This window comes from Sus scrofa, chromosome Y (assembly GCF_054392235.1).
Source record: "Sus scrofa isolate SSC_HxYL_T2T_F1_AM1 chromosome Y, Sscrofa_HxYL_maternal_Yorkshire_Landrace_v2.0, whole genome shotgun sequence".
NCBI lineage: Eukaryota > Metazoa > Chordata > Mammalia > Artiodactyla > Suidae > Sus > Sus scrofa.
The window spans coordinates 39,833,192-39,860,185 of record NC_139402.1 but is presented as its reverse complement, the minus strand read 5'-3'; positions in this window follow the sequence as shown (position 1 = coordinate 39,860,185).

The window sequence follows — 26,994 nt, the reverse complement described above, 5'->3', positions numbered from 1 at the left end:
TGGAGTTGCCTTGCATCTGAGAAGTTCAGGCCCAATGGTTGCCATGGCAATGGCATGCTGCCCACCAAGCCTTGTGACACCACAGACCCTCTGTGAGAAGAGAGGCGAGGGATGGGCCCAACATGGGAAGCTGTCAAAATCACGCCTCATTTTTTGCACATCGGGCAGGCTGAGCTCAGGAATGAAGGTATGTCGATACTAAATTATAGGAGGATTCATTGGATGTATTGGACAATTGGATGAAAAGAATTCTTTCCAGCAATCTTCTCATGGCCACCATTCTCATCAGGTTCCTGAGTAAATATCCACTGCTCAGGCTTGATTTGGGATTATGATATATCTGAAAGGGACCAGTAAGCTTATCACTTCCAGTCTTTTCCAACAGGGGAAAAAAGCCTCCTAAGTATGAATGGGATGATAAATTTCATTCCAGAGCTCAAACCATGAAAATAGGCCCCTCTGCCTTCCACCAAGGACGAGGCCCTCAGTATCAACCCTGAGGACATATTGGAATGTGGGGAAGGACCATTCCCTGCTTCTGAACGTACACGTCGATAGAGGAAATCACACACTAGCTATCCACAGTATCAAATTTCCCGAGAAGGAAGCTGGGATATGTCTGGTGGGTATTTCACAGGTTGATAAGAATACGTCCTGCCTACTGGGGTGCTGGATGGAAGTGGGCGGACTAGTTCCACTGCTGGCTTGATTGTGGCGTGCACAATTGTCAGGAATTTCAGGAGTCCCTCTTCTTCTCCTCCGTGAGCTGTGTGGTGAGGGCTACATGGGCAGGTCTTGAGGTTTCCGTCTTGGACGAGAGGGGCCTCTGGCCTGCCAATTGAGGGTCCAGAGAAGGAGGAGGATTGTCCCAAATGGAGACTGGTTTTAGGGGACCGAATCCTTGAACTCTGTCCCATTGTCATTCAGACCCTGCTGAAGGGTGCTCGGACCCCTTCGTAGATGCCATTTCACTGAGACATGGAGTGTCAGAGACTTCATTTCCCAACTCCCCTTAGAAAGAGTCGAGAGATCCACCTCACCAGCCACTTCACAGACCTGATCCCATACGTGAGGTGTGCTGCAGAGAAGTGAATTCTCACTCGGTCCCTTATGTGTAGGTGGTTGAAAAGATGTTGATCTCGGAGTCAAATCTGTGACCATGTAGAACGCAGTACAAGTGGGATGGTTATCTCTCAGTGTGAAGGGCTGACAATGGTAAGGTAGTGGTACACTGTGTAAGGTGGAATATCTCCATACAAACAGAGGAGTTCTTTCAGGAAAAATGCTTTCATATTTGATAGGAGTTTGGAAGACTGATGGAAAATCTTGGTGAAAGACTTTGACTGCTCTCCTGGCTGAGATATGCCCACCTGGACCAGCACAGATCACCTTGGATGAGGAGGATTCGAGAGAATGTGAAGGAGGAAGAAGCCAAGAGAGAGAGTGAGAGAGAGAGAGAGAGAGAGAGAGAGATGAGATTTGGATACAAGCTACATTCCAGGGCTCAGTTTCATTCCCTAGCCCTTCACTCTGTTTCCGGGGACTATTAGACACAAAGGCTCTTTCAGGACTCTTGCCTGAGATTTTCACTCTTTCTTGGCCTGTCTCTAGAAATATGTCGGTTGCAAGCAGTCCTCCCTGTTTGGCACCCATGTCTTCTCTATTGACACGAGGTGTGGTTCAATGTAAATGATACCCTCTATTTTCCCTAATTGGAAAACTCCCTTCCTATTGAAAAGGCAGCTCATAGGGGGTTCTTCCTCAGTCTTTCCGTGATGTCCTTGTCCAGGGGACTTTGGTTTGGGGGTGTGGAATGATATCTTTTCTCCTCAAAAGAGATTCTGTCCTGTGTATTCGTATGAGGCAGTGACTGAGAGAGCACTTGACCCTGAAGTGCTACACATGTTATCAGAGATCCATCATGATAGAGAAAATTGGGTTCCCCAGTGTGTGGAGTTGCTTTCCTTCTGAAAGGTGCAGTGCCAGAAGTGGCCATGGCAATGATATGATGCCCATGGAGCCTTGTGCCCAAACAACCTCTCTGTGAGAAAAGAGGTGTGTGATGGTCCATATGTGGGACATTCTCAAAATCAAACCTTGAGAGTTCAATGAGGGACACCATGAGCTCTTGCTCTGGAGGAATGTCGAAGTTGATGGAAAGGAGGATCCATCAGATGGGTGGTCCTCTTGGCTCAACCATATTATCTACGTCTTCAGACTCAGAGCCACCACTCTCATCAGGCTCCCAAGCTCAATGTGCATTCTAGAGGCTTGGTGTTTGAACATGTGATATCTTCAGGGGATCAGTGGGCAGAATACCTCAAGGGAGTTCCTCCATGTGAAAAAAGATTTGTGCTTCATGGCCATTTGAAACAAGACATCCTGGTGCACAAACAAGGAAACCATGCCCCAATGCTCTCCGCCAAGCATGAGGCCCTGGATGTAACCCCTGAAGGAGACATTCCCAATGGGGTGTTTTCAGCTCCACACTACTGAATCCATATTTCCATATCCTAAACCACAGGGGAACCCTCCAAACAGAGGCATTTTAACCGAGATGTACCCGGTCTATTTCAGGTGCCTTTTCCACAGGTGGATAAGGACAAGCCCTCCCTCTCTTTGAGTGCTTACCTGGAATGTGGTGCCTGGGGCCAGGCCCAGTGTGTTTGTTGTATCTACAAGCATAAGGAAGGAGAGGTGGGTCGATTGTCTGATCTTCCAGGAGCCCTGTGATGGTGCCTGCAATTTGAGGGTATTGAAAGTTCCATCCTGGAAGGGAGTGGGCTCTGTCTCTGACACTCATGAGGCTAGAGAATGAGGAGGTCTATTCCATAGAGACTGGTTTTGGTTGACCGACATCTTGCACGCTGGGCTATGGTTGGCCAGCCCACTGGCCAAGGATGCTCAGACCATTGTTTGGATGCCCAATCCTTGAGACATGACGAGTCATAGACTTCATATTCTATATCCGCCAGGAACGAGTCCAGAGATCCACACAGAAGCAAATCCACAATACCGCATGGACCACGTAGGGAATGCTGCAGAGAAGCCATTTCTTGGGAGAGCACTCATGTGAATGTTTCACGTGTGTTGCTCTCTGAGTCCAATATTGGGCCCTCCAGACCGAAGTACATATGAAGTGGTCAGCGGGTCCATAGGAAGGGCTGAATGTGGGAAGTGTTGTGGAAGGATGACCTAGTTGGGGTGCCTCCACACAGCACAGGAAGTCTTTCTGGACCACGGATTTTATACTCGATCAGACCTAGGATGACAGGGAGAAAAGGCTGGGGGATAACTTGGACCATTTTCTTGGCTAATATATTTCATCCATTATCACCACAGGTCAACTTGTAGCAGGAGGATTTCAGAGAAATGGAAGGGGGGCCAAGGGGCGAGTGAGAGAGCTAGAGAGAAGGAGATGAAAAGAAGGAGAGAGAGAGGTACAGGAGCTCTTGATTCAAGCAACCGTCAATGGCAGGATAATTTCCCCAAGGACATGTCTTGGTTTAAGGTGGATATCCCACAAATGATACAAACCAGCACACTTGTACCAGAGTCTTCTCTCCTTCCTGGCCTGAGTCCCAAAATGTGTCCATTACAATCCCTGCTCCATACTGGAAGACAGGTTTGAAAGCCTTGGCATGGTACCTATATCTTCTCCAATGGCATGGGGTGGAAATCAGGTTAGAAGATATTCCATAGTTTCCTTCCGTGGAAAAGCCTCCTCCCATGGAAAGGGAAGCTCGTGTGTTGTTCTTCTTCCTCCATCGGCCATTGTTTTCCTGTTCAGGCTCCGTGGGGAGTGGGTCTTTTTCAATCACATATGTTCTTTCCAAATGAGATTGTACACTGTGAATTCCTGGGAAGCAGTTCTGGAACCACCGTGTTGAGCCTGACACACGTTCAGGGGAAGAGCCATCCTTCTGTAGAGAGCAGGTGGGCACAGAGGAGGTGGAGTTGCCTTGCATCTGAGAAGTTCAGGCCCAATGGTTGCCATGGCAATGGCATGCTGCCCACCAAGCCTTGTGACACCACAGACCCTCTGTGAGAAGAGAGGCGAGGGATGGGCCCAACATGGGAAGCTGTCAAAATCACGCCTCATTTTTTGCACATCGGGCAGGCTGAGCTCAGGAATGAAGGTATGTCGATACTAAATTATAGGAGGATTCATTGGATGTATTGGACAATTGGATGAAAAGAATTCTTTCCAGCAATCTTCTCATGGCCACCATTCTCATCAGGTTCCTGAGTAAATATCCACTGCTCAGGCTTGATTTGGGATTATGATATATCTGAAAGGGACCAGTAAGCTTATCACTTCCAGTCTTTTCCAACAGGGGAAAAAAGCCTCCTAAGTATGAATGGGATGATAAATTTCATTCCAGAGCTCAAACCATGAAAATAGGCCCCTCTGCCTTCCACCAAGGACGAGGCCCTCAGTATCAACCCTGAGGACATATTGGAATGTGGGGAAGGACCATTCCCTGCTTCTGAACGTACACGTCGATAGAGGAAATCACACACTAGCTATCCACAGTATCAAATTTCCCGAGAAGGAAGCTGGGATATGTCTGGTGGGTATTTCACAGGTTGATAAGAATACGTCCTGCCTACTGGGGTGCTGGATGGAAGTGGGCGGACTAGTTCCACTGCTGGCTTGATTGTGGCGTGCACAATTGTCAGGAATTTCAGGAGTCCCTCTTCTTCTCCTCCGTGAGCTGTGTGGTGAGGGCTACATGGGCAGGTCTTGAGGTTTCCCTCTTGGACGAGAGGGGCCTCTGGCCTGCCAATTGAGGGTCCAGAGAAGGAGGAGGATTGTCCCAAATGGAGACTGGTTTTAGGGGACCGAATGCTTGAACTCTGTCCCATTGTCATTCAGACCCTGCTGAAGGGTGCTCGGACCCCTTCGTAGATGCCATTTCACTGAGACATGGAGTGTCAGAGACTTCATTTCCCAACTCCCCTTAGAAAGAGTCGAGAGATCCACCTCACCAGCCACTTCACAGACCTGATCCCATACGTGAGGTGTGCTGCAGAGAAGTGAATTCTCACTCGGTCCCTTATGTGTAGGTGGTTGAAAAGATGTTGATCTCGGAGTCAAATCTGTGACCATGTAGAACGCAGTACAAGTGGGATGGTTATGTGTCAGTGTGAAGGGCTGACAATGGTAAGGTAGTGGTACACTGTGTAAGGTGGAATATCTCCATACAAACAGAGGAGTTCTTTCAGGAAAAATGCTTTCATATTTGATAGGAGTTTGGAAGACTGATGGAAAATCTTGGTGAAAGACTTTGACTGCTCTCCTGGCTGAGATATGCCCACCTGGACCAGCACAGATCACCTTGGATGAGGAGGATTCGAGAGAATGTGAAGGAGGAAGAAGCCAAGAGAGAGAGTGAGAGAGAGAGAGAGAGATGAGATTTGGATACAAGCCACATTCCAGGGCTCAGTTTCATTCCCTAGCCCTTCACTCTGTTTCCGGGGACTATTAGACACAAAGGCTCTTTCAGGACTCTTGCCTGAGATTTTCACTCTTTCTTGGCCTGTCTCTAGAAATATGTCGGTTGCAAGCAGTCCTCCCTGTTTGGCACCCATGTCTTCTCTATTGACACGAGGTGTGGTTCAATGTAAATGATACCCTCTATTTTCCCTAATTGGAAAACTCCCTTCCTATTGAAAAGGCAGCTCATAGGGGGTTCTTCCTCAGTCTTTCCGTGATGTCCTTGTCCAGGGGACTTTGGTTTGGGGGTGTGGAATGATATCTTTTCTCTCCAAAAGAGATTCTGTCCTGTGTCTTCGTGTGAGGCAGTGACTGAGAGAGCACTTGACCCTGAAGTGCTACACATGTTATCAGAGATCCATCATGATAGAGAAAATTGGGTTCCCCAGTGTGTGGAGTTGCCTTCCTTCTGAAAGGTGCAGTGCCAGAAGTGGCCATGGCATTGATATGATGCCCATGGAGCCTTGTGCCCAAACAACCTCTCTGTGAGAAAAGAGGTGTGTGATGGTCCATATGTGGGACATTCTCAAAATCAAACCTTGAGAGTTCAATGAGGGACACCATGAGCTCTTGCTCTGGAGGTATGTCGAAGTTGATGGAAAGGAGGATCCATCAGATGGGTGGTCCTCTTGGCTCAACCATATTATCTACGTCTTCAGACTCAGAGCCACCACTCTCATCAGGCTCCCAAGCTCAATATGGACTCTAGAGGCTTGGTGTTTGAACATGTGATATCTTCAGGGGATCAGTGGGCAGAATACCTCAAGGGAGTTCCTCCATGTGAAAAAAGAATTGTGCTTCATGGCCATTTGAAACAAGACATCCTGGTGCACAAACAAGGAAACCATGCCCCAATGCTCTCCGCCAAGCATGAGGCCCTGGATGTAACCCCTGAAGGAGACATTCCCAATGGGGTGTTTTCAGCTCCACACTACTGAATCCATATTTCCATATCCTAAACCACAGGGGAACCCTCCAAACAGAGGCATTTTAACCGAGATGTACCCGGTCTATTTCAGGTGCCTTTTCCACAGGTGGATAAGGACAAGCCCTCCCTCTCTTTGAGTGCTTACCTGGAATGTGGTGCCTGGGGCCAGGCCCAGTGTGTTTGTTGTATCTACAAGCATAAGGAAGGAGAGGTGGGTCGATTGTCTGATCTTCCAGGAGCCCTGTGATGATGCCTGCAATTTGAGGGTATTGAAAGTTCCATCCTGGAAGGGAGTGGGCTCTGTCTCTGACACTCATGAGGCTAGAGAATGAGGAGGTCTATTCCATAGAGACTGGTTTTGGTTGACCGACATCTTGCACGCTGGGCTATGGTTGGCCAGCCCACTGGCCAAGGATGCTCAGACCATTGTTTGGATGCCCAATCCTTGAGACATGACGAGTCATAGACTTCATATTCTATATCCGCCAGGAACGAGTCCAGAGATCCACACAGAAGCAAATCCACAATACCGCATGGACCACGTAGGGAATGCTGCAGAGAAGCCATTTCTTGGGAGAGCACTCATGTGAATGTTTCACGTGTGTTGCTCTCTGAGTCCAATATTGGGCCCTCCAGACCGAAGTACATATGAAGTGGTCAGCGGGTCCATAGGAAGGGCTGAATGTGGGAAGTGTTGTGGAAGGATGACCTAGTTGGGGTGCCTCCACACAGCACAGGAAGTCTTTCTGGACCACGGATTTTATACTCGCTCAGACCTAGGATGACAGGGAGAAAAGGCTGGGGGATAACTTGGACCATTTTCTTGGCTAATATATTTCATCCATTATCACCACAGGTCAACTTGTAGCAGGAGGATTTCAGAGAAATGGAAGGGGGGCCAAGGGGCGAGTGAGAGAGCTAGAGAGAAGGAGATGAAAAGAAGGAGAGAGAGAGGTACAGGAGCTCTTGATTCAAGCAACCGTCAATGGCAGGATAATTTCCCCAAGGACATGTCTTGGTTTAAGGTGGATATCCCACAAATGATACAAACCAGCACACTTGTACCAGAGTCTTCTCTCCTTCCTGGCCTGAGTCCCAAAATGTGTCCATTACAACCCCTGCTCCATACTGGAAGACAGGTTTGAAAGCCTTGGCATGGTACCTATATCTTCTCCAATGGCATGGGGTGGAAATCAGGTTAGAAGATATTCCAAAGTTTCCTTCCGTGGAAAAGCCTCCTCCCATGGAAAGGGGAGCTCGTGTGTTGTTCTTCTTCCTCCATCGGCCATTGTTTTCCTGTTCAGGCTCCGTGGGGAGTGGGTCTTTTTCAATCACATATGTTCTTTCCAAATGAGATTGTACACTGTGAATTCCTGGGAAGCAGTTCTGGAACCACCGTGTTGAGCCTGACACACGTTCAGGGGAAGAGCCATCCTTCTGTAGAGAGCAGGTGGGCACAGAGGAGGTGGAGTTGCCTTGCATCTGAGAAGTTCAGGCCCAATGGTTGCCAGGGCAATGGCATGCTGCCCACCAAGCCTTGTGACACCACAGACCCTCTGTGAGAAGAGAGGCGAGGGATGGGCCCAACATGGGAAGCTGTCAAAATCACGCCTCATTTTTTGCACATCGGGCAGGCTGAGCTCAGGAATGAAGGTATGTCGATACTAAATTATAGGTGGATTCATTGGATGTATTGGACAATTGGATGAAAAGAATTCTTTCCAGCAATCTTCTCATGGCCACCATTCTCATCAGGTTCCTGAGTAAATATCCACTGCTCAGGCTTGATTTGGGATTATGATATATCTGAAAGGGACCAGTAAGCTTATCACTTCCAGTCTTTTCCAACAGGGGAAAAAAGCCTCCTAAGTATGAATGGGATGATAAATTTCATTCCAGAGCTCAAACCATGAAAATAGGCCCCTCTGCCTTCCACCAAGGACGAGGCCCTCAGTATCAACCCTGAGGACATATTGGAATGTGGGGAAGGACCATTCCCTGCTTCTGAACGTACACGTCGATAGAGGAAATCACACACTAGCTATCCACAGTATCAAATTTCCCGAGAAGGAAGCTGGGATATGTCTGGTGGGTATTTCACAGGTTGATAAGAATACGTCCTGCCTACTGGGGTGCTGGATGGAAGTGGGCGGACTAGTTCCACTGCTGGCTTGATTGTGGCGTGCACAATTGTCAGGAATTTCAGGAGTCCCTCTTCTTCTCCTCCGTGAGCTGTGTGGTGAGGGCTACATGGGCAGGTCTTGAGGTTTCCCTCTTGGACGAGAGGGGCCTCTGGCCTGCCAATTGAGGGTCCAGAGAAGGAGGAGGATTGTCCCAAATGGAGACTGGTTTTAGGGGACCGAATCCTTGAACTCTGTCCCATTGTCATTCAGACCCTGCTGAAGGGTGCTCGGACCCCTTCGTAGATGCCATTTCACTGAGACATGGAGTGTCAGAGACTTCATTTCCCAACTCCCCTTAGAAAGAGTCGAGAGATCCACCTCACCAGCCACTTCACAGACCTGATCCCATACGTGAGGTGTGCTGCAGAGAAGTGAATTCTCACTCGGTCCCTTATGTGTAGGTGGTTGAAAAGATGTTGATCTCGGAGTCAAATCTGTGACCATGTAGAACGCAGTACAAGTGGGATGGTTATGTGTCAGTGTGAAGGGCTGACAATGGTAAGGTAGTGGTACACTGTGTAAGGTGGAATATCTCCATACAAACAGAGGAGTTCTTTCAGGAAAAATGCTTTCATATTTGATAGGAGTTTGGAAGACTGATGGAAAATCTTGGTGAAAGACTTTGACTGATCTCCTGGCTGAGATATGCCCACCTGGACCAGCACAGATCACCTTGGATGAGGAGGATTCGAGAGAATGTGAAGGAGGAAGAAGCCAAGAGAGAGAGTGAGAGAGAGAGAGAGAGATGAGATTTGGATACAAGCCACATTCCAGGGCTCAGTTTCATTCCCTAGCCCTTCACTCTGTTTCCGGGGACTATTAGACACAAAGGCTCTTTCAGGACTCTTGCCTGAGATTTTCACTCTTTCTTGGCCTGTCTCTAGAAATATGTCGGTTGCAAGCAGTCCTCCCTGTTTGGCACCCATGTCTTCTCTATTGACACGAGGTGTGGTTCAATGTAAATGATACCCTCTATTTTCCCTAATTGGAAAACTCCCTTCCTATTGAAAAGGCAGCTCATAGGGGGTTCTTCCTCAGTCTTTCCGTGATGTCCTTGTCCAGGGGACTTTGGTTTGGGGGTGTGGAATGATATCTTTTCTCTCCAAAAGAGATTCTGTCCTGTGTCTTCGTGTGAGGCAGTGACTGAGAGAGCACTTGACCCTGAAGTGCTACACATGTTATCAGAGATCCATCATGATAGAGAAAATTGGGTTCCCCAGTGTGTGGAGTTGCCTTCCTTCTGAAAGGTGCAGTGCCAGAAGTGGCCATGGCATTGATATGATGCCCATGGAGCCTTGTGCCCAAACAACCTCTCTGTGAGAAAAGAGGTGTGTGATGGTCCATATGTGGGACATTCTCAAAATCAAACCTTGAGAGTTCAATGAGGGACACCATGAGCTCTTGCTCTGGAGGTATGTCGAAGTTGATGGAAAGGAGGATCCCTCAGATGGGTGGTCCTCTTGGCTCAACCATATTATCTACGTCTTCAGACTCAGAGCCACCACTCTCATCAGGCTCCCAAGCTCAATATGGACTCTAGAGGCTTGGTGTTTGAACATGTGATATCTTCAGGGGATCAGTGGGCAGAATACCTCAAGGGAGTTCCTCCATGTGAAAAAAGAATTGTGCTTCATGGCCATTTGAAACAAGACATCCTGGTGCACAAACAAGGAAACCATGCCCCAATGCTCTCCGCCAAGCATGAGGCCCTGGATGTAACCCCTGAAGGAGACATTCCCAATGGGGTGTTTTCAGCTCCACACTACTGAATCCATATTTCCATATCCTAAACCACAGGGGAACCCTCCAAACAGAGGCATTTTAACCGAGATGTACCCGGTCTATTTCAGGTGCCTTTTCCACAGGTGGATAAGGACAAGCCCTCCCTCTCTTTGAGTGCTTACCTGGAATGTGGTGCCTGGGGCCAGGCCCAGTGTGTTTGTTGTATCTACAAGCATAAGGAAGGAGAGGTGGGTCGATTGTCTGATCTTCCAGGAGCCCTGTGATGATGCCTGCAATTTGAGGGTATTGAAAGTTCCATCCTGGAAGGGAGTGGGCTCTGTCTCTGACACTCATGAGGCTAGAGAATGAGGAGGTCTATTCCATAGAGACTGGTTTTGGTTGACCGACATCTTGCACGCTGGGCTATGGTTGGCCAGCCCACTGGCCAAGGATGCTCAGACCATTGTTTGGATGCCCAATCCTTGAGACATGACGAGTCATAGACTTCATATTCTATATCCGCCAGGAACGAGTCCAGAGATCCACACAGAAGCAAATCCACAATACCGCATGGACCACGTAGGGAATGCTGCAGAGAAGCCATTTCTTGGGAGAGCACTCATGTGAATGTTTCACGTGTGTTGCTCTCTGAGTCCAATATTGGGCCCTCCAGACCGAAGTACATATGAAGTGGTCAGCGGGTCCATAGGAAGGGCTGAATGTGGGAAGTGTTGTGGAAGGATGACCTAGTTGGGGTGCCTCCACACAGCACAGGAAGTCTTTCTGGACCACGGATTTTATACTCGCTCAGACCTAGGATGACAGGGAGAAAAGGCTGGGGGATAACTTGGACCATTTTCTTGGCTAATATATTTCATCCATTATCACCACAGGTCAACTTGTAGCAGGAGGATTTCAGAGAAATGGAAGGGGGGCCAAGGGGCGAGTGAGAGAGCTAGAGAGAAGGAGATGAAAAGAAGGAGAGAGAGAGGTACAGGAGCTCTTGATTCAAGCAACCGTCAATGGCAGGATAATTTCCCCAAGGACATGTCTTGGTTTAAGGTGGATATCCCACAAATGATACAAACCAGCACACTTGTACCAGAGTCTTCTCTCCTTCCTGGCCTGAGTCCCAAAATGTGTCCATTACAACCCCTGCTCCATACTGGAAGACAGGTTTGAAAGCCTTGGCATGGTACCTATATCTTCTCCAATGGCATGGGGTGGAAATCAGGTTAGAAGATATTCCAAAGTTTCCTTCCGTGGAAAAGCCTCCTCCCATGGAAAGGGGAGCTCGTGTGTTGTTCTTCTTCCTCCATCGGCCATTGTTTTCCTGTTCAGGCTCCGTGGGGAGTGGGTCTTTTTCAATCACATATGTTCTTTCCAAATGAGATTGTACACTGTGAATTCCTGGGAAGCAGTTCTGGAACCACCGTGTTGAGCCTGACACACGTTCAGGGGAAGAGCCATCCTTCTGTAGAGAGCAGGTGGGCACAGAGGAGGTGGAGTTGCCTTGCATCTGAGAAGTTCAGGCCCAATGGTTGCCATGGCAATGGCATGCTGCCCACCAAGCCTTGTGACACCACAGACCCTCTGTGAGAAGAGAGGCGAGGGATGGGCCCAACATGGGAAGCTGTCAAAATCACGCCTCATTTTTTGCACATCGGGCAGGCTGAGCTCAGGAATGAAGGTATGTCGATACTAAATTATAGGTGGATTCATTGGATGTATTGGACAATTGGATGAAAAGAATTCTTTCCAGCAATCTTCTCATGGCCACCATTCTCATCAGGTTCCTGAGTAAATATCCACTGCTCAGGCTTGATTTGGGATTATGATATATCTGAAAGGGACCAGTAAGCTTATCACTTCCAGTCTTTTCCAACAGGGGAAAAAAGCCTCCTAAGTATGAATGGGATGATAAATTTCATTCCAGAGCTCAAACCATGAAAATAGGCCCCTCTGCCTTCCACCAAGGACGAGGCCCTCAGTATCAACCCTGAGGACATATTGGAATGTGGGGAAGGACCATTCCCTGCTTCTGAACGTACACGTCGATAGAGGAAATCACACACTAGCTATCCACAGTATCAAATTTCCCGAGAAGGAAGCTGGGATATGTCTGGTGGGTATTTCACAGGTTGATAAGAATACGTCCTGCCTACTGGGGTGCTGGATGGAAGTGGGCGGACTAGTTCCACTGCTGGCTTGATTGTGGCGTGCACAATTGTCAGGAATTTCAGGAGTCCCTCTTCTTCTCCTCCGTGAGCTGTGTGGTGAGGGCTACATGGGCAGGTCTTGAGGTTTCCCTCTTGGACGAGAGGGGCCTCTGGCCTGCCAATTGAGGGTCCAGAGAAGGAGGAGGATTGTCCCAAATGGAGACTGGTTTTAGGGGACCGAATGCTTGAACTCTGTCCCACTGTCATTCAGACCCTGCTGAAGGGTGCTCGGACCCCTTCGTAGGTGCCATTTCACTGAGACATGGAGTGTCAGAGACTTCATTTCCCAACTCCCCTTAGAAAGAGTCGAGAGATCCACCTCACCAGCCACTTCACAGACCTGATCCCATACGTGAGGTGTGCTGCAGAGAAGTGAATTCTCACTCGGTCCCTTATGTGTAGGTGGTTGAAAAGATGTTGATCTCGGAGTCAAATCTGTGACCATGTAGAACGCAGTACAAATGGGATGGTTATGTGTCAGTGTGAAGGGCTGACAATGGTAAGGTAGTGGTACACTGTGTAAGGTGGAATATCTCCATACAAACAGAGGAGTTCTTTCAGGAAAAATGCTTTCATATTTGATAGGAGTTTGGAAGACTGATGGAAAATCTTGGTGAAAGACTTTGACTGCTCTCCTGGCTGAGATATGCCCACCTGGACCAGCACAGATCACCTTGGATGAGGAGGATTCGAGAGAATGTGAAGGAGGAAGAAGCCAAGAGAGAGAGTGAGAGAGAGAGAGAGAGAGATGAGATTTGGATACAAGCCACATTCCAGGGCTCAGTTTCATTCCCTAGCCCTTCACTCTGTTTCCGGGGACTATGAGACACAAAGGCTCTTTCAGGACTCTTGCCTGAGATTTTCACTCTTTCTTGGCCTGTCTCTAGAAATATGTCGGTTGCAAGCAGTCCTCCCTGTTTGGCACCCATGTCTTCTCTATTGACACGAGGTGTGGTTCAATGTAAATGATACCCTCTATTTTCCCTAATTGGAAAACTCCCTTCCTATTGAAAAGGCAGCTCATAGGGGGTTCTTCCTCAGTCTTTCCGTGATGTCCTTGTCCAGGGGACTTTGGTTTGGGGGTGTGGAATGATATCTTTTCTCTCCAAAAGAGATTCTGTCCTGTGTCTTCGTGTGAGGCAGTGACTGAGAGAGCACTTGACCCTGAGGTGCTACACATGTTATCAGAGATCCATCATGATAGAGAAAATTGGGTTCCCCAGTGTGTGGAGTTGCTTTCCTTCTGAAAGGTGCAGTGCCAGAAGTGGCCATGGCAATGATATGATGCCCATGGAGCCTTGTGCCCAAACAACCTCTCTGTGAGAAAAGAGGTGTGTGATGGTCCATATGTGGGACATTCTCAAAATCAAACCTTGAGAGTTCAATGAGGGACACCATGAGCTCTTGCTCTGGAGGAATGTCGAAGTTGATGGAAAGGAGGATCCATCAGATGGGTGGTCCTCTTGGCTCAACCATATTATCTACGTCTTCAGACTCAGAGCCACCACTCTCATCAGGCTCCCAAGCTCAATGTGGATTCTAGAGGCTTGGTGTTTGAACATGTGATATCTTCAGGGGATCAGTGGGCAGAATACCTCAAGGGAGTTCCTCCATGTGAAAAAAGAATTGTGCTTCATGGCCATTTGAAACAAGACATCCTGGTGCACAAACAAGGAAACCATGCCCCAATGCTCTCCGCCAAGCATGAGGCCCTGGATGTAACCCCTGAAGGAGACATTCCCAATGGGGTGTTTTCAGCTCCACACTACTGAATCCATATTTCCATATCCTAAACCACAGGGGAACCCTCCAAACAGAGGCATTTTAACCGAGATGTACCCGGTCTATTTCAGGTGCCTTTTCCACAGGTGGATAAGGACAAGCCCTCCCTCTCTTTGAGTGCTTACCTGGAATGTGGTGCCTGGGGCCAGGCCCAGTGTGTTTGTTGTATCTACAAGCATAAGGAAGGAGAGGTGGGTCGATTGTCTGATCTTCCAGGAGCCCTGTGATGATGCCTGCAATTTGAGGGTATTGAAAGTTCCATCCTGGAAGGGAGTGGGCTCTGTCTCTGACACTCATGAGGCTAGAGAATGAGGAGGTCTATTCCATAGAGACTGGTTTTGGTTGACCGACATCTAGCCCACTGGCCAAGGATGCTCAGACCATTGTTTGGATGCCCAATCCTTGAGACATGACGAGTCATAGACTTCATATTCTATATCCGCCAGGAACGAGTCCAGAGATCCACACAGAAGCAAATCCACAATACCGCATGGACCACGTAGGGAATGCTGCAGAGAAGCCATTTCTTGGGAGAGCACTCATGTGAATGTTTCACGTGTGTTGCTCTCTGAGTCCAATATTGGGCCCTCCAGACCGAAGTACATGTGAAGTGGTCAGCGGGTCCATAGGAAGGGCTGAATGTGGGAAGTGTTGTGGAAGGATGACCTAGTTGGGGTGCCTCCACACAGCACAGGAAGTCTTTCTGGACCACGGATTTTATACTCGATCAGACCTAGGATGACAGGGAGAAAAGGCTGGGGGATAACTTGGACCATTTTCTTGGCTAATATATTTCATCCATTATCACCACAGGTCAACTTGTAGCAGGAGGATTTCAGAGAAATGGAAGGGGGGCCAAGGGGCGAGTGAGAGAGCTAGAGAGAAGGAGATGAAAAGAAGGAGAGAGAGAGGTACAGGAGCTCTTGATTCAAGCAACCGTCAATGGCAGGATAATTTCCCCAAGGACATGTCTTGGTTTAAGGTGGATATCCCACAAATGATACAAACCAGCACACTTGTACCAGAGTCTTCTCTCCTTCCTGGCCTGAGTCCCAAAATGTGTCCATTACAACCCCTGCTCCATACTGGAAGACAGGTTTGAAAGCCTTGGCATGGTACCTATATCTTCTCCAATGGCATGGGGTGGAAATCAGGTTAGAAGATATTCCATAGTTTCCTTCCGTGGAAAAGCCTCCTCCCATGGAAAGGGAAGCTCGTGTGTTGTTCTTCTTCCTCCATCGGCCATTGTTTTCCTGTTCAGGCTCCGTGGGGAGTGGGTCTTTTTCAATCACATATGTTCTTTCCAAATGAGATTGTACACTGTGAATTCCTGGGAAGCAGTTCTGGAACCACCGTGTTGAGCCTGACACACGTTCAGGGGAAGAGCCATCCTTCTGTAGAGAGCAGGTGGGCACAGAGGAGGTGGAGTTGCCTTGCATCTGAGAAGTTCAGGCCCAATGGTTGCCATGGCAATGGCATGCTGCCCACCAAGCCTTGTGACACCACAGACCCTCTGTGAGAAGAGAGGCGAGGGATGGGCCCAACATGGGAAGCTGTCAAAATCACGCCTCATTTTTTGCACATCGGGCAGGCTGAGCTCAGGAATGAAGGTATGTCGATACTAAATTATAGGTGGATTCATTGGATGTATTGGACAATTGGATGAAAAGAATTCTTTCCAGCAATCTTCTCATGGCCACCATTCTCATCAGGTTCCTGAGTAAATATCCACTGCTCAGGCTTGATTTGGGATTATGATATATCTGAAAGGGACCAGTAAGCTTATCACTTCCAGTCTTTTCCAACAGGGGAAAAAAGCCTCCTAAGTATGAATGGGATGATAAATTTCATTCCAGAGCTCAAACCATGAAAATAGGCCCCTCTGCCTTCCACCAAGGACGAGGCCCTCAGTATCAACCCTGAGGACATATTGGAATGTGGGGAAGGACCATTCCCTGCTTCTGAACGTACACGTCGATAGAGGAAATCACACACTAGCTATCCACAGTATCAAATTTCCCGAGAAGGAAGCTGGGATATGTCTGGTGGGTATTTCACAGGTTGATAAGAATACGTCCTGCCTACTGGGGTGCTGGATGGAAGTGGGCGGACTAGTTCCACTGCTGGCTTGATTGTGGCGTACACAATTGTCAGGAATTTCAGGAGTCCCTCTTCTTCTCCTCCGTGAGCTGTGTGGTGAGGGCTACATGGGCAGGTCTTGAGGTTTCCCTCTTGGACGAGAGGGGCCTCTGGCCTGCCAATTGAGGGTCCAGAGAAGGAGGAGGATTGTCCCAAATGGAGACTGGTTTTAGGGGACCGAATGCTTGAACTCTGTCCCATTGTCATTCAGACCCTGCTGAAGGGTGCTCGGACCCCTTCGTAGATGCCATTTCACTGAGACATGGAGTGTCAGAGACTTCATTTCCCAACTCCCCTTAGAAAGAGTCGAGAGATCCACCTCACCAGCCACTTCACAGACCTGATCCCATACGTGAGGTGTGCTGCAGAGAAGTGAATTCTCACTCGGTCCCTTATGTGTAGGTGGTTGAAAAGATGTTGATCTCGGAGTCAAATCTGTGACCATGTAGAACGCAGTACAAATGGGATGGTTATGTGTCAGTGTGAAGGGCTGACAATGGTAAGGTAGTGGTACACTGTGTAAGGTGGAATATCTCCATACAAACAGAGGAGTTCTTTCAGGAAAAATGCTTTCATATTTGATAGGAGTTTGGAAGACTGATGGAAAATCTTGGTGAAAGACTTTGACTGCTCTCCTGGCTGAGATATGCCCACCTGGGCCAGCACAGATCACCTTGGATGAGGAGGATTCGAGAGAATGTGAAGGAGGAAGAAGCCAAGAGAGAGAGAGTGAGAGAGAGAGAGAGAGAGAGAGAGAGAGAGATGAGATTTGGATACAAGCCACATTCCAGGGCTCAGTTTCATTCCCTAGCCCTTCACTCTGTTTCCGGGGACTATTAGACACAAAGGCTCTTTCAGGACTCTTGCCTGAGATTTTCACTCTTTCTTGGCCTGTCTCTAGAAATATGTCGGTTGCAAGCAGTCCTCCCTGTTTGGCACCCATGTCTTCTCTATTGACACGAGGTGTGGTTCAATGTAAATGATACCCTCTATTTTCCCTAATTGGAAAACTCCCTTCCTATTGAAAAGGCAGCTCATAGGGGGTTCTTCCTCAGTCTTTCCGTGATGTCCTTGTCCAGGGGACTTTGGTTTGGGGGTGTGGAATGATATCTTTTCTCTCCAAAAGAGATTCTGTCCTGTGTCTTCGTGTGAGGCAGTGACTGAGAGAGCACTTGACCCTGAGGTGCTACACATGTTATCAGAGATCCATCATGATAGAGAAAATTGGGTTCCCCAGTGTGTGGAGTTGCTTTCCTTCTGAAAGGTGCAGTGCCAGAAGTGGCCATGGCAATGATATGATGCCCATGGAGCCTTGTGCCCAAACAACCTCTCTGTGAGAAAAGAGGTGTGTGATGGTCCATATGTGGGACATTCTCAAAATCAAACCTTGAGAGTTGAATGAGGGACACCATGAGCTCTTGCTCTGGAGGTATGTCGAAGTTGATGGAAAGGAGGATCCATCAGATGGGTGGTCCTCTTGGCTCAACCATATTATCTATGTCTTCAGACTCAGAGCCACCACTCTCATCAGGCTCCCAAGCTCAATGTGGATTCTAGAGGCTTGGTGTTTGAACATGTGATATCTTCAGGGGATCAGTGGGCAGAATACCTCAAGGGAGTTCCTCCATGTGAAAAAAGAATTGTGCTTCATGGCCATTTGAAACAAGACATCCTGGTGCACAAACAAGGAAACCATGCCCCAATGCTCTCCGCCAAGCATGAGGCCCTGGATGTAACCCCTGAAGGAGACATTCCCAATGGGGTGTTTTCAGCTCCACACTACTGAATCCATATTTCCATATCCTAAACCACAGGGGAACCCTCCAAACAGAGGCATTTTAACCGAGATGTACCCGGTCTATTTCAGGTGCCTTTTCCACAGGTGGGTAAGGACAAGCCCTCCCTCTCTTTGAGTGCTTACCTGGAATGTGGTGCCTGGGGCCAGGCCCAGTGTGTTTGTTGTATCTACAAGCATAAGGAAGGAGAGGTGGGTCGATTGTCTGATCTTCCAGGAGCCCTGTGATGATGCCTGCAATTTGAGGGTATTGAAAGTTCCATCCTGGAAGGGAGTGGGCTCTGTCTCTGACACTCATGAGGCTAGAGAATGAGGAGGTCTATTCCATAGAGACTGGTTTTGGTTGACCGACATCTAGCCCACTGGCCAAGGATGCTCAGACCATTGTTTGGATGCCCAATCCTTGAGACATGACGAGTCATAGACTTCATATTCTATATCCGCCAGGAACGAGTCCAGAGATCCACACAGAAGCAAATCCACAATACCGCATGGACCACGTAGGGAATGCTGCAGAGAAGCCATTTCTTGGGAGAGCACTCATGTGAATCTTTCACGTGTGTTGCTCTCTGAGTCCAATATTGGTCCCTCCAGACCGAAGTACATATGAAGTGGTCAGCGGGTCCATAGGAAGGGCTGAATGTGGGAAGTGTTGTGGAAGGATGACCTAGTTGGGGTGCCTCCACACAGCACAGGAAGTCTTTCTGGACCACGGATTTTATACTCGATCAGACCTAGGATGACAGGGAGAAAAGGCTGGGGGATAACTTGGACCATTTTCTTGGCTAATATATTTCATCCATTATCACTACAGGTCAACTTGTAGCAGGAGGATTTCAGAGAAATGGAAGGGGGGCCAAGGGGCGAGTGAGAGAGCTAGAGAGAAGGAGATGAAAAGAAGGAGAGAGAGAGGTACAGGAGCTCTTGATTCAAGCAACCGTCAATGGCAGGATAATTTCCCCAAGGACATGTCTTGGTTTAAGGTGGATATCCCACAAATGATGCAAACCAGCACACTTGTACCAGAGTCTTCTCTCCTTCCTGGCCTGAGTCCCAAAATGTGTCCATTACAACCCCTGCTCCATACTGGAAGACAGGTTTGAAAGCCTTGGCATGGTACCTATATCTTCTCCAATGGCATGGGGTGGAAATCAGGTTAGAAGATATTCCATAGTTTCCTTCCGTGGAAAAGCCTCCTCCCATGGAAAGGGAAGCTCGTGTGTTGTTCCTCTTCCTCCATCGGCCATTGTTTTCCTGTTCAGGCTCCGTGGGGAGTGGGTCTTTTTCAATCACATATGTTCTTTCCAAATGAGATTGTACACTGTGAATTCCTGGGAAGCAGTTCTGGAACCACCGTGTTGAGCCTGACACACGTTCAGGGGAAGAGCCATCCTTCTGTAGAGAGCAGGTGGGCACAGAGGAGGTGGAGTTGCCTTGCATCTGAGAAGTTCAGGCCCAATGGTTGCCATGGCAATGGCATGCTGCCCACCAAGCCTTGTGACACCACAGACCCTCTGTGAGAAGAGAGGCGAGGGATGGGCCCAACATGGGAAGCTGTCAAAATCACGCCTCATTTTTTGCACATCGGGCAGGCTGAGCTCAGGAATGAAGGTATGTCGATACTAAATTATAGGTGGATTCATTGGATGTATTGGACAATTGGATGAAAAGAATTCTTTCCAGCAATCTTCTCATGGCCACCATTCTCATCAGGTTCCTGAGTAAATATCCACTGCTCAGGCTTGATTTGGGATTATGATATATCTGAAAGGGACCAGTAAGCTTATCACTTCCAGTCTTTTCCAACAGGGGAAAAAAGCCTCCTAAGTATGAATGGGATGATAAATTTCATTCCAGAGCTCAAACCATGAAAATAGGCCCCTCTGCCTTCCACCAAGGACGAGGCCCTCAGTATCAACCCTGAGGACATATTGGAATGTGGGGAAGGACCATTCCCTGCTTCTGAACGTACACGTCGATAGAGGAAATCACACACTAGCTATCCACAGTATCAAATTTCCCGAGAAGGAAGCTGGGATATGTCTGGTGGGTATTTCACAGGTTGATAAGAATACGTCCTGCCTACTGGGGTGCTGGATGGAAGTGGGCGGACTAGTTCCACTGCTGGCTTGATTGTGGCGTACACAATTGTCAGGAATTTCAGGAGTCCCTCTTCTTCTCCTCCGTGAGCTGTGTGGTGAGGGCTACATGGGCAGGTCTTGAGGTTTCCCTCTTGGACGAGAGGGGCCTCTGGCCTGCCAATTGAGGGTCCAGAGAAGGAGGAGGATTGTCCCAAATGGAGACTGGTTTTAGGGGACCGAATGCTTGAACTCTGTCCCACTGTCATTCAGACCCTGCTGAAGGGTGCTCGGACCCCTTCGTAGGTGCCATTTCACTGAGACATGGAGTGTCAGAGACTTCATTTCCCAACTCCCCTTAGAAAGAGTCGAGAGATCCACCTCACCAGCCACTTCACAGACCTGATCCCATACGTGAGGTGTGCTGCAGAGAAGTGAATTCTCACTCGGTCCCTTATGTGTAGGTGGTTGAAAAGATGTTGATCTCGGAGTCAAATCTGTGACCATGTAGAACGCAGTACAAATGGGATGGTTATGTGTCAGTGTGAAGGGCTGACAATGGTACGGTAGTGGTACACTGTGTAAGGTGGAATATCTCCATACAAACAGAGGAGTTCTTTCAGGAAAAATGCTTTCATATTTGATAGGAGTTTGGAAGACTGATGGAAAATCTTGGTGAAAGACTTTGACTGCTCTCCTGGCTGAGATATGCCCACCTGGACCAGCACAGATCACCTTGGATGAGGAGGATTCGAGAGAATGTGAAGGAGGAAGAAGCCAAGAGAGAGAGTGAGAGAGAGAGAGAGAGAGATGAGATTTGGATACAAGCCACATTCCAGGGCTCAGTTTCATTCCCTAGCCCTTCACTCTGTTTCCGGGGACTATGAGACACAAAGGCTCTTTCAGGACTCTTGCCTGAGATTTTCACTCTTTCTTGGCCTGTCTCTAGAAATATGTCGGTTGCAAGCAGTCCTCCCTGTTTGGCACCCATGTCTTCTCTATTGACACGAGGTGTGGTTCAATGTAAATGATACCCTCTATTTTCCCTAATTGGAAAACTCCCTTCCTATTGAAAAGGCAGCTCATAGGGGGTTCTTCCTCAGTCTTTCCGTGATGTCCTTGTCCAGGGGACTTTGGTTTGGGGGTGTGGAATGATATCTTTTCTCTCCAAAAGAGATTCTGTCCTGTGTCTTCGTGTGAGGCAGTGACTGAGAGAGCACTTGACCCTGAGGTGCTACACATGTTATCAGAGATCCATCATGATAGAGAAAATTGGGTTCCCCAGTGTGTGGAGTTGCTTTCCTTCTGAAAGGTGCAGTGCCAGAAGTGGCCATGGCAATGATATGATGCCCATGGAGCCTTGTGCCCAAACAACCTCTCTGTGAGAAAAGAGGTGTGTGATGGTCCATATGTGGGACATTCTCAAAATCAAACCTTGAGAGTTCAATGAGGGACACCATGAGCTCTTGCTCTGGAGGAATGTCGAAGTTGATGGAAAGGAGGATCCATCAGATGGGTGGTCCTCTTGGCTCAACCATATTATCTACGTCTTCAGACTCAGAGCCACCACTCTCATCAGGCTCCCAAGCTCAATGTGGATTCTAGAGGCTTGGTGTTTGAACATGTGATATCTTCAGGGGATCAGTGGGCAGAATACCTCAAGGGAGTTCCTCCATGTGAAAAAAGAATTGTGCTTCATGGCCATTTGAAACAAGACATCCTGGTGCACAAACAAGGAAACCATGCCCCAATGCTCTCCGCCAAGCATGAGGCCCTGGATGTAACCCCTGAAGGAGACATTCCCAATGGGGTGTTTTCAGCTCCACACTACTGAATCCATATTTCCATATCCTAAACCACAGGGGAACCCTCCAAACAGAGGCATTTTAACCGAGATGTACCCGGTCTATTTCAGGTGCCTTTTCCACAGGTGGATAAGGACAAGCCCTCCCTCTCTTTGAGTGCTTACCTGGAATGTGGTGCCTGGGGCCAGGCCCAGTGTGTTTGTTGTATCTACAAGCATAAGGAAGGAGAGGTGGGTCGATTGTCTGATCTTCCAGGAGCCCTGTGATGATGCCTGCAATTTGAGGGTATTGAAAGTTCCATCCTGGAAGGGAGTGGGCTCTGTCTCTGACACTCATGAGGCTAGAGAATGAGGAGGTCTATTCCATAGAGACTGGTTTTGGTTGACCGACATCTAGCCCACTGGCCAAGGATGCTCAGACCATTGTTTGGATGCCCAATCCTTGAGACATGACGAGTCATAGACTTCATATTCTATATCCGCCAGGAACGAGTCCAGAGATCCACACAGAAGCAAATCCACAATACCGCATGGACCACGTAGGGAATGCTGCAGAGAAGCCATTTCTTGGGAGAGCACTCATGTGAATCTTTCACGTGTGTTGCTCTCTGAGTCCAATATTGGGCCCTACAGACCGAAGTACATGTGAAGTGGTCAGCGGGTCCATAGGAAGGGCTGAATGTGGGAAGTGTTGTGGAAGGATGACCTAGTTGGGGTGCCTCCACACAGCACAGGAAGTCTTTCTGGACCACGGATTTTATACTCGATCAGACCTAGGATGACAGGGAGAAAAGGCTGGGGGATAACTTGGACCATTTTCTTGGCTAATATATTTCATCCATTATCACCACAGGTCAACTTGTAGCAGGAGGATTTCAGAGAAATGGAAGGGGGGCCAAGGGGCGAGTGAGAGAGCTAGAGAGAAGGAGATGAAAAGAAGGAGAGAGAGAGGTACAGGAGCTCTTGATTCAAGCAACCGTCAATGGCAGGATAATTTCCCCAAGGACATGTCTTGGTTTAAGGTGGATATCCCACAAATGATACAAACCAGCACACTTGTACCAGAGTCTTCTCTCCTTCCTGGCCTGAGTCCCAAAATGTGTCCATTACAACCCCTGCTCCATACTGGAAGACAGGTTTGAAAGCCTTGGCATGGTACCTATATCTTCTCCAATGGCATGGGGTGGAAATCAGGTTAGAAGATATTCCATAGTTTCCTTCCGTGGAAAAGCCTCCTCCCATGGAAAGGGAAGCCCGTGTGTTGTTCTTCTTCCTCCATCGGCCATTGTTTTCCTGTTCAGGCTCCGTGGGGAGTGGGTCTTTTTCAATCACATATGTTCTTTCCAAATGAGATTGTACACTGTGAATTCCTGGGAAGCAGTTCTGGAACCACCGTGTTGAGCCTGACACACGTTCAGGGGAAGAGCCATCCTTCTGTAGAGAGCAGGTGGGCACAGAGGAGGTGGAGTTGCCTTGCATCTGAGAAGTTCAGGCCCAATGGTTGCCATGGCAATGGCATGCTGCCCACCAAGCCTTGTGACACCACAGACCCTCTGTGAGAAGAGAGGCGAGGGATGGGCCCAACATGGGAAGCTGTCAAAATCACGCCTCATTTTTTGCACATCGGGCAGGCTGAGCTCAGGAATGAAGGTATGTCGATACTAAATTATAGGAGGATTCATTGGATGTATTGGACAATTGGATGAAAAGAATTCTTTCCAGCAATCTTCTCATGGCCACCATTCTCATCAGGTTCCTGAGTAAATATCCACTGCTCAGGCTTGATTTGGGATTATGATATATCTGAAAGGGACCAGTAAGCTTATCACTTCCAGTCTTTTCCAACAGGGGAAAAAAGCCTCCTAAGTATGAATGGGATGATAAATTTCATTCCAGAGCTCAAACCATGAAAATAGGCCCCTCTGCCTTCCACCAAGGACGAGGCCCTCAGTATCAACCCTGAGGACATATTGGAATGTGGGGAAGGACCATTCCCTGCTTCTGAACGTACACGTCGATAGAGGAAATCACACACTAGCTATCCACAGTATCAAATTTCCCGAGAAGGAAGCTGGGATATGTCTGGTGGGTATTTCACAGGTTGATAAGAATACGTCCTGCCTACTGGGGTGCTGGATGGAAGTGGGCGGACTAGTTCCACTGCTGGCTTGATTGTGGCGTACACAATTGTCAGGAATTTCAGGAGTCCCTCTTCTTCTCCTCCGTGAGCTGTGTGGTGAGGGCTACATGGGCAGGTCTTGAGGTTTCCCTCTTGGACGAGAGGGGCCTCTGGCCTGCCAATTGAGGGTCCAGAGAAGGAGGAGGATTGTCCCAAATGGAGACTGGTTTTAGGGGACCGAATCCTTGAACTCTGTCCCATTGTCATTCAGACCCTGCTGAAGGGTGCTCGGACCCCTTCGTAGATGCCATTTCACTGAGACATGGAGTGTCAGAGACTTCATTTCCCAACTCCCCTTAGAAAGAGTCGAGAGATCCACCTCACCAGCCACTTCACAGACCTGATCCCATACGTGAGGTGTGCTGCAGAGAAGTGAATTCTCACTCGGTCACTTATGTGTAGATGGTTGAAAAGATGTTGATCTCGGAGTCAAATCTGTGACCATGTAGAACGCAGTACAAATGGGATGGTTATGTGTCAGTGTGAAGGGCTGACAATGGTAAGGTAGTGGTACACTGTGTAAGGTGGAATATCTCCATACAAACAGAGGAGTTCTTTCAGGAAAAATGCTTTCATATTTGATAGGAGTTTGGAAGACTGATGGAAAATCTTGGTGAAAGACTTTGACTGCTCTCCTGGCTGAGATATGCCCACCTGGACCAGCACAGATCACCTTGGATGAGGAGGATTCGAGAGAATGTGAAGGAGGAAGAAGCCAAGAGAGAGAGAGTGAGAGAGAGAGAGAGAGAGAGAGAGAGAGATGAGATTTGGATACAAGCCACATTCCAGGGCTCAGTTTCATTCCCTAGCCCTTCACTCTGTTTCCGGGGACTATTAGACACAAAGGCTCTTTCAGGACTCTTGCCTGAGATTTTCACTCTTTCTTGGCCTGTCTCTAGAAATATGTCGGTTGCAAGCAGTCCTCCCTGTTTGGCACCCATGTCTTCTCTATTGACACGAGGTGTGGTTCAATGTAAATGATACCCTCTATTTTCCCTAATTGGAAAACTCCCTTCCTATTGAAAAGGCAGCTCATAGGGGGTTCTTCCTCAGTCTTTCCGTGATGTCCTTGTCCAGGGGACTTTGGTTTGGGGGTGTGGAATGATATCTTTTCTCTCCAAAAGAGATTCTGTCCTGTGTCTTCGTGTGAGGCAGTGACTGAGAGAGCACTTGACCCTGAAGTGCTACACATGTTATCAGAGATCCATCATGATAGAGAAAATTGGGTTCCCCAGTGTGTGGAGTTGCTTTCCTTCTGAAAGGTGCAGTGCCAGAAGTGGCCATGGCAATGATATGATGCCCAGGGAGCCTTGTGCCCAAACAACCTCTCTGTGAGAAAAGAGGTGTGTGATGGTCCATATGTGGGACATTCTCAAAATCAAACCTTGAGAGTTCAATGAGGGACACCATGAGCTCTTGCTCTGGAGGTATGTCGAAGTTGATGGAAGGGAGGATCCATCAGATGGGTGGTCCTCTTGGCTCAACCATATTATCTACGTCTTCAGACTCAGAGCCACCACTCTCATCAGGCTCCCAAGCTCAATGTGGATTCTAGAGGCTTGGTGTTTGAACATGTGATATCTTCAGGGGATCAGTGGGCAGAATACCTCAAGGGAGTTCCTCCATGTGAAAAAAGAATTGTGCTTCATGGCCATTTGAAACAAGACATCCTGGTGCACAAACAAGGAAACCATGCCCCAATGCTCTCCGCCAAGCATGAGGCCCTGGATGTAACCCCTGAAGGAGACATTCCCAATGGGGTGTTTTCAGCTCCACACTACTGAATCCATATTTCCATATCCTAAACCACAGGGGAACCCTCCAAACAGAGGCATTTTAACCGAGATGTACCCGGTCTATTTCAGGTGCCTTTTCCACAGGTGGGTAAGGACAAGCCCTCCCTCTCTTTGAGTGCTTACCTGGAATGTGGTGCCTGGGGCCAGGCCCAGTGTGTTTGTTGTATCTACAAGCATAAGGAAGGAGAGGTGGGTCGATTGTCTGATCTTCCAGGAGCCCTGTGATGATGCCTGCAATTTGAGGGTATTGAAAGTTCCATCCTGGAAGGGAGTGGGCTCTGTCTCTGACACTCATGAGGCTAGAGAATGAGGAGGTCTATTCCATAGAGACTGGTTTTGGTTGACCGACATCTAGCCCACTGGCCAAGGATGCTCAGACCATTGTTTGGATGCCCAATCCTTGAGACATGACGAGTCATAGACTTCATATTCTATATCCGCCAGGAACGAGTCCAGAGATCCACACAGAAGCAAATCCACAATACCGCATGGACCACGTAGGGAATGCTGCAGAGAAGCCATTTCTTGGGAGAGCACTCATGTGAATCTTTCACGTGTGTTGCTCTCTGAGTCCAATATTGGTCCCTCCAGACCGAAGTACATATGAAGTGGTCAGCGGGTCCATAGGAAGGGCTGAATGTGGGAAGTGTTGTGGAAGGATGACCTAGTTGAGGTGCCTCCACACAGCACAGGAAGTCTTTCTGGACCACGGATTTTATACTCGATCAGACCTAGGATGACAGGGAGAAAAGGCTGGGGGATAACTTGGACCATTTTCTTGGCTAATATATTTCATCCATTATCACCACAGGTCAACTTGTAGCAGGAGGATTTCAGAGAAATGGAAGGGGGGCCAAGGGGCGAGTGAG